Genomic DNA, 11,975 nt, shown 5'->3' with positions numbered 1-11,975 from the left:
ATCAGGAACAGCTCATCGCTGCTGCTGCGTGGATTGCCACTGACGAATCGCCTCAACCACACCGCTCATTGTCAGTGTATACTCAGCCAGGATCAAAGTACTTTTGTTTAGCTGGCCTCACTGGGTCCCTGTATCGGGCCTGCATTCCATCCCGGTCAGCCTGAACGTTTGACTTTGGCCCTGTCCAGCGTGACCAGAAATCCCAAATAGCGCTTTTAGTTTCTAGGTGCTATTTTCACCTAAAAACAATGAAATTCAATATCTTAAGCTCTACATGTTGGATTTTTGTCATTTTGCTCTTATTCTTAACTAAATCAAGTTATATTTTTCTAACCTGGTGTGGAATTTAATTTTGTGGTGTTTTAATTGTTTTACTGTTTGAAGTGTTCCACAAATACTTTACACATTGCTTTTAAGTTAAGACTGACTTCTATGTGCCAAGCTACCAGAGGGTGAGCACAGGTTAATTTAGTGTTTACCTTCTTCTTACCCTGAATAGAATTGTGGTGCCTCTTGACTAGGGCTCATACCTCAGTCAACTTACAGCCCAATTTCTAACATTGGTGATCAGCAGTGGGGATAGGACTTTTGTATGTGCAGTGCCATACAGTGATTTCGGGTACACTACTATTCCTCATCCAAGACCAATTTGAATTTTAAATTCTCCCTAAATGGTATTTGTTTTTTCTCAAAATCATGTCTTTTTCTGCACAACCAGAAGCATGTAATTTGAGCTGGCCAACCTTGAGGAATACACTGTGGCACAGATCAACCTCTGCAAGGAGTTTGGACTTCGTGCCAAGAGCACCACCAGGAAGGTTTTGTTGCAAAAGGTACTAAGGGCCTGGGTAGAAGTTCACTCTTCACTAAATGAAGTCCCAGCTGAGGTTGATGGGCTAGAGAATGGTCCTTTTTGTCGAACCACCTGCAGTAGAAGAGGGTGTGAGCCCTGATTTGGAGCTTCTTGCCAGTGCTTGGAGCAGTGCCTGTTTCCGTGGCCTGTCCCCAGAGGAACCAGCGGAGAGGAGGGAAGACAGAGAATTTAAGATGCAGCTGGCTACATTGAGAATGGAGGCAGAGGGGTAGAAAAGAGCTTTAGAGGAAAGGAAAACCTTAATCTGAGTCTAGAGCAGCTGGACATCAAGGCCACGAAGGCGGATTCCAACTGTGAGGATGGCAGCATACATGCAGTACCTGAAGGGGAATAAAGGGTTCGCATATCCATGGCTATGGTGCCCAGTTATGTGGTGGGAGATGACATAAACAAATTATTTTCTGCCTATGAAGTTGCACTGAAGGGTCACAAGGTACCTGAGGAGCACTGGGTTGGTCTCTGGAAACACATACCTACTGTAGGGAGGGACACACTTCTGACATTATATACTACTATCGCGAAAGATTCTGGAACAGGCAGTAGCTCCGTAATCAATCCTGGGTAGATTTTGTGGACTACTCCAGCAAAGCAGTGAATGGTTGGGTGCGGGCAGCAAAGCTACATTTTATGTTTGCTTGTACAATTTAACCGAGAGAGCGCACATGTTCAGTATCTGTTTTACAGACTTGCACCAGGACCAAGTTCACACTAAGCTGTCTGACCCCAGGAAGCTTGCAGAGGTGGCAGATCTCTGGGCTAGCACTAGAGTGTCTAAGACTGTGTCTCCGGGGGACTCCAACAAAGGTGGTCAAAGTTCCAACCAGAAGAAATGGGGAGAAAAACTTAAAGGTAAGGCGTTCTCCAAAGGCCCCCAAAATAAATCTCAAGAGAGTAGTGGTGACCGGTCTAAGTCTGCTACTAAGACGAAAAGGGTCCTTTGACAAGCAGACATGGAGGTTTGTTCCCCAATGTATTGAGTGCTACAAATATGTGGGAATGGGCGATAACTTTTGCTGAGTGTTGCCAACTCTGTGTTAACTTGTAACGCAGAGTTCTGGTGAAACTTTGCCATCCGCAGGGTGGCGGATTATTTTTTCACTCATGGCTCACCAACGGTAAGTTGCCCAGCAAAAACAAGAACTGGCTTCCCATAGCGCAATTTTCAGGCACTAGAATGGCACCCGGCGAGATTTTCTGAACAACAGCAGGCGGAACCGTTTGCGGTAAGAAAGTTGCTGCTTGAGTTGAAAATCTACTCGAGTAGCGGAAAAGAAGCAGAGCCCTCTGGCACGCCATATGGTACAATTCACACAGATTTTGCAGCATTGAACAAGCTCCAGGTGCTAAAAATCAGGGCAGGCAGCACGACCTGCCAATTCTGCCAGCTCGCAGAACTCCACAGAATCGCACAGAGTTTTCATGTACCCACCCCTACTACTATGGACACTCCATGGACGGCTCCAAATGTCTCAAGAGGACACATCCCCCACCGATGGACAAACACCTGAGTTTGGGAGGCAGTCTTATTTAGCTTTTGAAGAGAAGGCAGAGGTTCCCCAGATTAGAGGTCGACCTCCCTTTGTTGATGGATTGTCACAGGGAGGGCCTATATCACTATTTAACATTCAAACTTGCATAGGAGTTATTGGGGAAGTGATAGCACAAAAATGGATGTTCAGTTCAACACCAAATGTGGCATAAAGTCATATGTTCTCAGTTTCCGATCCTTTCCTGGAAAAGTATAAATCCCTTTCCAGTTTTTGAGGCATTGTGCAGTGTAGGGGTACACATTTTTTGTTTTCCTGAAGTTTTCTGGTATTATCAGACTGAGATCCCCAATTCAAAATCCAAAACAAAAGGTCTATCGTAAGCTGGAATGGTCTGAAACTGTTTTTGATGTTCATGGATACATGGCCAAATTTCTTACATCACTTTTAAAATCTCACTTTGAAAATTGAGTGCAAAAAGTGTGGTGAACATTAACACAACTTAAATGGATTTAGATTACATTTTACCTCCTGGTGGGATATTTCTGTGGTAATAGTTTGTCAGTTGGATACATGAGGAGATTAATTTGGAAATAATTGGGTAAAACTGCCCTTGAAGATACTTCTGTCACCTATAGCTACACTGTAATACAGCACCCAGATTTACTAATCTCTCACGCAACACAGCGACCATCATGATGTAGAGGTGCGTGTGTGTTGTCTGGCATAGGATTTGTAATGAAGGTACACCCTTGCCATAATACATACGATGCCTTCAAAAACTCAGTACCCTCCTTTACATTTTTAGTTCTGGCTTGACAGTGCAGTTGTCTCCAAACTGATTGTGATCAAACCAAAAAATAACTTTCAGGAGTACTACAGAGCGGAGCTATCGCTCAGCCCACTTATTGGTAGATAGGAGTATAGGTTTTAATTTGGCAGAAGTTGTATGCTTTCACGATAAAAGTGCTTTCCCTAAACGGAGCTGTGATTATTTTGTTTGTGTCTTGATGCCTGAGACACAGCATTATGGCTTCCTGAGTTTGAGCTCTACTCTATATTAAAGCCTACATATAAATATTTTGTTAAATGCAATCTCACAGATTACAATGCTAGTTAATAATTTTGTTGCTGGTTACTCCGTGTGACAAACCAGATATATACGGTTTGCTCTGTGAGAAATTTGTTAGGCCCTCTTGATAGAGAAAGTATTTTGCATATGTAACAGTAATTGTGTATACATTTCTAATTTTAATTGCCTGAGCTGGTTATAGGGACAAGCTAAAGGCTTGACTGGAGCACTGGGAAGGTTATGTCACATTCCATAAATCTGGTCTGCCTATTAGGAAACGTTATGACAAAGGCAGTTGGTCTATCTTATTAATTATGAAATGCATTTGTTAAAGCCAGTAAGTCTTTTAACAGTCGGTTATCATATTGTGTTAACAACTATTGTTATGTGCCCAGATTAGACCCATGCAGTGAAGCGGCTCATTTCTTACATTGTCCTATTTTTACAATAACATTTATGCCATGACCTTTTGCACATATTTGCTTGTATGACATTTTGGATTAGTTTCTCTAACACTACTTGACACAACATTATCACAATGTCTCGAACATCATGTACAAGGCCCTTCTTTGCACTATGTAAAAATGTCATTCTATCTCCATCCACGGGGCAACAGAGCTATCTACTTATCCATATCATTGCTAAACTATACACACATCGCAAGACTGTTTTCTATTATAGTTGAGTGGAGTGGTGTGGCTCACTGGTTAGATGCGGCAGACCCGGAAGCAGAGAACGGCCCAGGACCAGGGTTCAATTCCCGACGCGGCAGAGTCGTGGACCAGGGTCAGTGGACTCGATAATTCTCGCCTCGGTGCCTACTCTAACCAGGGATCACACTCGGCAAGTCTGGGCATTAGCTTGCCTCATATCTACAACGGCCCCCCACATTCGCCGAGGATGCCTGGTTTCACCTTGGAGATACCCAGTAGGGACCATCTCACCGGGATAGCCAGGACGGGTTCCCCAGCGGTCTACAGCGCCACGACGCCTCAGGGCAGCAGTGCGCTTTACAAGAACACATACATTACATTAAATATAGAGCATCCCAAAAGATTAACAGAGGAGGCATTTCAGCTGACACCGAGGGTCCCTGGGTGCTGAGACTTCACCACGCAGCAGTCTGACATCTCCGTGAGGGGGTGTCCAGTTCTTGACTAGGACGGGCTCCTGCATTCTCTCCCGCCAGGTAATGGGGTTGGATCTTCCCTTGGGGGAATTCTTGGCTTCACACCTACACACACTCTAGGTACACACAGAGTAGGGTTAGCATAATAGGAGTACGCCTGATTACAGACTTTCATCTGCTACTGTCTACTGATTATCGCAGCACACGTATTCTATACAAGAATAAAGTTAGTTCAATACATATATTGAAAATATCCCACTGTGTATTCTGTATATTTCTCTGAGGACAAGTAAACATGAGTGACTGAGCAAAAGGTTGTGATCTGTTTCCATGATCCCAGAGGGGTAAGGGTTGTCATGTTCAATAGTTGCCACAAACCGTTTGCAACCCTGGTAAGGTTAAGGGAGCTTATTGTGGCATTGTGCGCGAGCTGGTGTCTAGGCCAACATATCCAGCGTGTTCTGGTTCGATAGAGGGTTTAGAATTGGGGCAGGAAGAAATGGCGCTCAAGCAAGTACCCAATGGAGTTAAAGATGTGATGAATGGATACGGTGCCACACGGTCAGGGGAACGAAACCCTTATGAAAAAAACCCTGCGAGTGTGTAGCTTAGGACCCATACTCTCAAATTAGATCCAAGTCCTGTGCACACGTTTACAGAGTATTGGTTCTAGTGTGAAAAAAAACATTTGTCAATGTATTTTCTGTTCAGAAATCATGAAGGTCGACATCAGGAGTATCTTAATGAAAATAATTTTATATCAAGTAGAAGAAAGTTAAATTATCTAAAATGGAAGGCACCGAAAAGAATTTCAAACATTCATGCTGTGATGAACTGATCAGACAGCCTGGACGCTCAGAATGTATATTGGGGTAAACAAGTCACATGACCAAAAGGCACTAACTAAGTCTTGTTGATGTACCAGTCGCAAAAGGAAAAGAAAAAGAAACAAAGGTACGCATATCATGATATTTTTATGATATGCGTACCTTCGTTTCTTTTTCTTGAATGAATGTTTGAAATTCTTTTCGGTGCCTTCCATTTTAGATTATTTTACTTTCTTGGCACATTATCAGTGGCGGTTCCTCCATGGGGGCATTTGGGCGCCGCCCCCCCTGCTTTCTCACCGTGCGTGAAGGCAGAAACAAATGGTAGTTATATAACTACCATTTGTGATTTGTTTCTGCCTTCTCGCACGGCGAGAAAGCAGTACACTTCCTGGTTTAGAGTGAGTGGGTGTGTTATTCGAGGGCAGGGGGGAGTGGCTTGGGGGAGTGGCTTTGCCACTGTTGTTAATACTGACTGTTTGGGCAGCCTGAGGCCGCCCAAACAGACAGTATTAACAACAGTGGCAAAGCCACTCCCCCAAGCCACTCCCCCCTGCCCTCGAGTAGTGCACCCACCCACTCACTCTCCCGGTTCTCTGTATGCTGCCAGAGAAAAAAATTACGTAGCCTGGGGCAGCCAGCCGCACCAATGAAAAGCACTGCAGTGGAGTGGAGGGGAGGGAGGCTGCCTGCCGCGCCGCCTTCCTGATGACGTGCTGCAGGACGTTGAAGAAGTTGTAAACGAGGAAGGCGGGAGACGGGACGAGTCTCCGGACGGTAAGTTTATTTGTTTTTATTTATTTGATATATATTTGTACTAGTAGCCTGTTTGTTCTAAAATGTATGTCCTTCGTTTCTGGCACATGGGGTGGGGAGACGGTGAACAGTGGCATTATGAATGTAATACGGGATATCCCGTATACAATCTCCTGGTTGTTCAGTAACATTCCTTCTGTTAATTTGCTAAGAGTCTTCGCTAATCCATCTTCAATCGCAAACACGAGAAAGGAACAGGGGCCGCCATTTCATGCACTGCATTTGTGCCATGCTCATCATTCTGCGGGCTTCCTGATAGGTTAGGCGCCTATGGCTCACGAGGGCACAGTAAGAACATTTTGCAACTAAAAACAATTTGACTTTGGCGTTTGTGGTTTCCCAAAACATCAGGCTCGCCTGTCTGGGAACGCATTTTAGCGCCGCTCCCTTGACGCCTGCTTTAATACAAGCTCTGTCTTGTTGTAAAATGTATGCTTGTCCTGTGCTGTGGAGGTCCGGATACGCCACCTCGGGAGTTTTGTGTTTGAGCGTGAGCATGTTTTCTCTCGCTTTGTGCGTTGCAAGCTTAGGTGTGCACAAACATGAGGACAGGCAACCTTCCAGTGTGCCCACGTGTGAGACGAGGCGTGCTCCATTATGCACACTTGTGAGGATAGGTGTGCACATGTGTTAGAAAGCTGTGGTATGAAGAAAGAGGTTAGGTCGAGAGAGGAGAAGGTGAGGTAGACCGAGGTCAAAAGCTTTATTATAGCACAACGCCTGACAGTTCCAGTCACTTTAAGAGGGGCCCCTGGAAGAAGGGAGCTCTAAGCTTGCCCACTTTGCCCATGCATCAGCATCTCTGATTGGAAGGATGCCACATGGACAGTCTGTAGAGTGTGTCAGGTTGCAAATTACATGCAATATTTGGTGTGTCTGCTGTGTACAGAGGTGTAGCTTCGGGTGGGCGCGGGTGTTTAAGGTGTGACACCCAAATAATTGCTTTATTAAACACAGTGCAGTGCGACAATCATGTTACGCCCCACTAAATTTAAATGTCACCAGCCGCCACTGCACATTATATATACCATTAGCATGTTAGTGAAGTCACCTTGTAACACCGACTCACCACCTGCACTCCACTATACTGTATTGGATGTTGGTTGGGTTCTTATTTAACGGTCTATCTGAGTAGGTCAATTGTGCTTTTATCAAAGATCCCTTCTCCCCTCCAAACCAGAGACGTCTGTGGAGGTAAGGGGAATCCGCCTCAGCTGAGTGGGTATACCCCAAGTATTGGCTGTAGGTTATTCAAGGTTGTAGGATAAAAAGTTCCTCACATTGTGCTAACCCTTTCTCCATAAATTGATCTACTAAACTCCTACTATCTTCACACAATGTCTGTAAACGGAGAAGACAGTGGAGAACAAGCAGTTGCTTGAAATAGTATGGAAAGTTGCTAAAATGCCATTACTATGAAATTACTACAATACAGCCTCCTGGCAACTGGTGGTGATGTTACCTTCGTGGTCGAGGCAGATGAAGCATTCAGAACAGAGATATTCTACTCTTGGGTTACACTTCCGGCTGCAGATGCTCGGACAACATTTTTCACATTTACATTGAAGATGAAACACCAGTGGAATACTTTCCATAAGTGGACGTAGAAATTCCTTTAACTTACCATGAACACATAAATTGGTTTAAAGGCCCCCCATCCAGTTGAAAATGTGAAACTCAGTCCACTCAGTAAAGAAGGAGTGACTTGGCCAGTCCTAGCTACTTATACACTGCATCCCAATCTTGATGACTTAGATGCAGCAGAAATCACAACACTATACAAAGATCTATTCAAATTTTACAGAAACCTTGCTCTATATATTATGTGAACACTGACAGTTAACCCTGCACTGACTGCTCAGACTGCACAAACAGAATTGGGTACTGCAGGTATCAGCCCCTAAACATTGAATGCCTTAATGGGAAAGACTCCCACCAGTCAGGAGCAAATTTCGTTCTGGATAGCACAGAAATCATGCCAGCTTGAGGCAGTTTTTCCCTATATGGACCCACAGGACAAACATTGAATACTAACAATTTGCTTGCCAATGGGGATGGCTCCCCAGGTGGAAGATTGTGATACTTGGGGTACAGTCTTCACTGCAGTTTACACCAGAACTCATGGTACCCCTTCAATAGCAGTTACTGAAACAAGTACAGAATGAGTACGGGTCAGCACCTGCCCTGGACCTGGGGATTAAACTGATTGGCAATTTTGCTGCTGTATAAGCCATTATGTGAAGTAACATAAAGGGGGAAGCAGCAGCATTAGCTATACACCAACCCCTAAGGGAGTGGAGTTGCCTGAAATTATCGAAGAAACCTATGCTACGCTGGGTAGAGACATTCTGGGAGCTCGACCTGGAAAACCACAGATTAGGAGTAATTCTAAAAAGGATAATGTATGCATGCACCCGATTCTTTGAAGAAGGACTGCGACAGTAAAAAAAAAATAAACAAAATAAGACACATGGTTTGGGTGTCCTCGGCAAGAAACCACTGACAAGAAATATAACTTAAGAAACCAATATTATATTAGAAAGCCTGACAGGTATCAGGATACTGATACCCATTTCTCTCATTCTTATCAGGATTCATCCGATACAACTTCAGAGAGAGATGGATGGTCAGAGCACAGATCAGAAGAGCGTGTGAAGACGAAAAGGGAGACACATCACACTCTATATAAACTCTCTATAAACACAAATATTTATAGAGAGGCAATAAGAAATTACAAGGCTGAAATTAAAATCGCCCAATCCTCAGAAGGTTAGTGCAGCTGCAAACTCACCCAAAGAGATCTTCTGTATAGTTAAATCCCTCACTACCCTACCACAAAAAGTCCCCAACTCAGAAGATGCTCAAGACCGCTGTGATAACTTGGCGAAATACTTCCACCAAAAAATTCACCTGATATCCCAATCCTTCCTTCCCCATCAGAGTGAGTCCGCAGCCTCTAGCAACAAGAGTCCCTTCTCTAAATCACAGGGTTCAATAGCTGAGTTCCCCTTTTTAGATGAGTTCTTATTGAACACACTTATCTCTAGGGTAACCCCGGGCTCACCTATGGACCGGGCTCCTCCGCAACATTTTACTCTAGTTACTGAAGTAATCTGCCCAGTAATTTTGAAGACCCTAAATGCCTCTATCACCTCAGGAAAGGTACTGTCAGCCTGGAAATGTGCGCATGTTAGAGCCCTTTTGAAAAAAACAAAACTACATATTTCCAATTTGGCTAATTACCGAAACATTTCTCTCCTTCCCTGGCTGAGCAAGCCGACTGAGAGACACATAAACTCTACTCTAGTCCATTATCTGGAGTCCAACAATCTAGCTCATGACTCCCAGACAGGATGCCATCTTAAGCTCGGGACAGAGACTGCCCTCTTGGCGGTAACAGAAGAGGCAAGGAGATTGTTAGACCAGGGTGGCTCAGCAGCAATCATCTTGCTTGACCTCAGTGCCGCTTTTGACACTGTTGATCATAACACTCTGCTTGACCAATTAAAAAACCTCAGAGGGACGCACATGGCTCTCACATGGCTCCAGTCCTTTCTAAAGGACCGAGTCTTTCAGGTCACTGAGGGTACGGTCACCTCTAACCAATAGCCTCTTAGCTGTGGAGTCCCCTAGGGCTCTTCCCTGGGCCTCACGCTTTTTAATATCCATGTGGCTCCATTGGCAGAGATAGTACTTCCATTCATCATAAAATCATTACCTACGCAGATGATACCCAACTGGTGGTGGCACTGAACCACCCGGAGGGTTCATCCTGCTCTCTGGGCACTTGCCTAGAGGCGGTAGCCAAATGGATGGAACTATCTCACCTCAAGCTAAACGGGGACAAGACCGAACTAATGTTTCTGGGCAAATCACCGTCAACATCCTCTGCAATATCGTGGCTGACCTGTCTTGGCACCTCGCCTGCTCCAAAGCACCAGATTAAGAGTCTTGGAATATGGCTTGACAGTTCCCTCTGTTTTAATCATCAAGCCACCAAGCTCTCAGTTACCTGTTTCAGCCTGATGAGGATGCTAAAGAAAATTCTACCTTTACTTCCATTTCAGGCGTGTTGGATTATGGCGCAAGCCATTATCTTGTCTTGCCTGGATTACGAGAACGCCCTGTATCTGAGCGCCCCTTAGGCCACTATCAAAAAACTTCAAGTGATCCAGAATTGCGCAGCCCGCTTACTCCTCCAGATCCCTCCGAGGCAGTCTGAGAGTCCCGCACTGAGGAAACTTCACTGGCTTCCATTCCAGTCTAGAGTACGATTTAAGGCCATGTGCCTGGTCCACAGAGCCATTCAGAAAACGGGACCTGCCATTACCCATCGTCTAGTGACCCCATACCTACCTTCCAGGAGTCTTTGCTCCAGCGATGCCTTCCTTGCAACCACAAGGAAAGTATGAAGATCCAGATGGGGTGGAAGTTTATTTTCTTTGAATGCCTCTAACCTCTGTAATTCTCTTCCCCCCATTCTTCGTAGGGAATCCAACTTACAGATTTTCCATAAACTGCTTAAAACTCATCTCTATAGTGCCACTCACTAACTTGCCGTGCTTTCTGTCTGTCTGTCCATAAGTGCTATGAGGCCTCAGGGTAGTAGCGTGCTATAGAAATCCTACTTCATTTATTCATTCATTTCAGACTACATCCTTAAAAAAGAGAACAAACAAAAGATTCCTAAACCTCAATCCAAAAAAGAAGAAGGTAGCTGGAATTAAAATGAGACATGTCCAGACTTCTAAGGACTCTTCTACTGAACTGTGAGTGGGCAGTGGCATTGCTTGACAGCGCAGCAGAAGTCACAGTAGCTCACTGGAACCTGATGGATTATCTGGGGGTAATAGCGCTGAATGAGCATATCGCGGCGGATACACCTGATACAAGAGTATGTGTCCCTCATCGTTTATACAAAATAATGTTCCAAATGGAGGGGGACATACCCAGGAATATCGAGGCTCTATACAGGAGAAAATGACATATGGTTACGATATTCTTTTGGCTGAAAAGGACTGGCCAACTGAGTTGGTAATAGAATGCCCATTGGGAGAACAGCAATTTTAAATGCTTTCTTTGACCTCGTTCCGGAATCAGTTAAACATGCATATGCACAGGAGAGGGTGTTAGTTCTAGTACCTGGTTTTACTGCAATTCTGTTGGGTGGGATGATGAGTCACCTCATGAAGAGATCCCATTAAAATCAACTCCTCAACCCCAGAGACACTACCCAATTAAACATGAAGCCAAAAAACAAGTTAGGGAGGTACTAGAACAACTTGAATACCAAGGTGTAATAGAAAATTGCACTCATCCATGAATAATCTCTCATTTCCCCTAATGAAACCGGACAATTAATTCTGTCTAGTCTTAGACTATAGACATTTAAACAATTTTTACATGCACATTTGCAGTACAAATGCACATAGTGCCCCACTAATGAATTACATTGTGCAGAAGAAATATAAAACATCATTTGATATCTCAAATTGATTTTTCTGCTAGAATATAGCACCTGAAAGCAGATATTTGACTGCCTTTCAGCACTCGGTTCACAACAACAATGTTGCCATTTACCTCAAGGGTATAAGAACAACCCTGGGTTGTTCTCAGCCAGGGTAACAGAATTACTTCAAAATGTTGATGAGGAGACATTGTTCTACGTAGATGATATTTATCTGATGGATGATGATTTAATGGAACACTAGCTAGAGTAGACCACTTCATTCTTGCGTTCGCTCACCTGAGTTACAAATGTAATTTAAAA

This window comes from Lissotriton vulgaris, chromosome 3_1, assembly GCF_964263255.1.
Source record: "Lissotriton vulgaris chromosome 3_1, aLisVul1.2, whole genome shotgun sequence".
NCBI lineage: Eukaryota > Metazoa > Chordata > Amphibia > Caudata > Salamandridae > Lissotriton > Lissotriton vulgaris.
Note: the sequence above shows the minus strand (reverse complement) of the source record.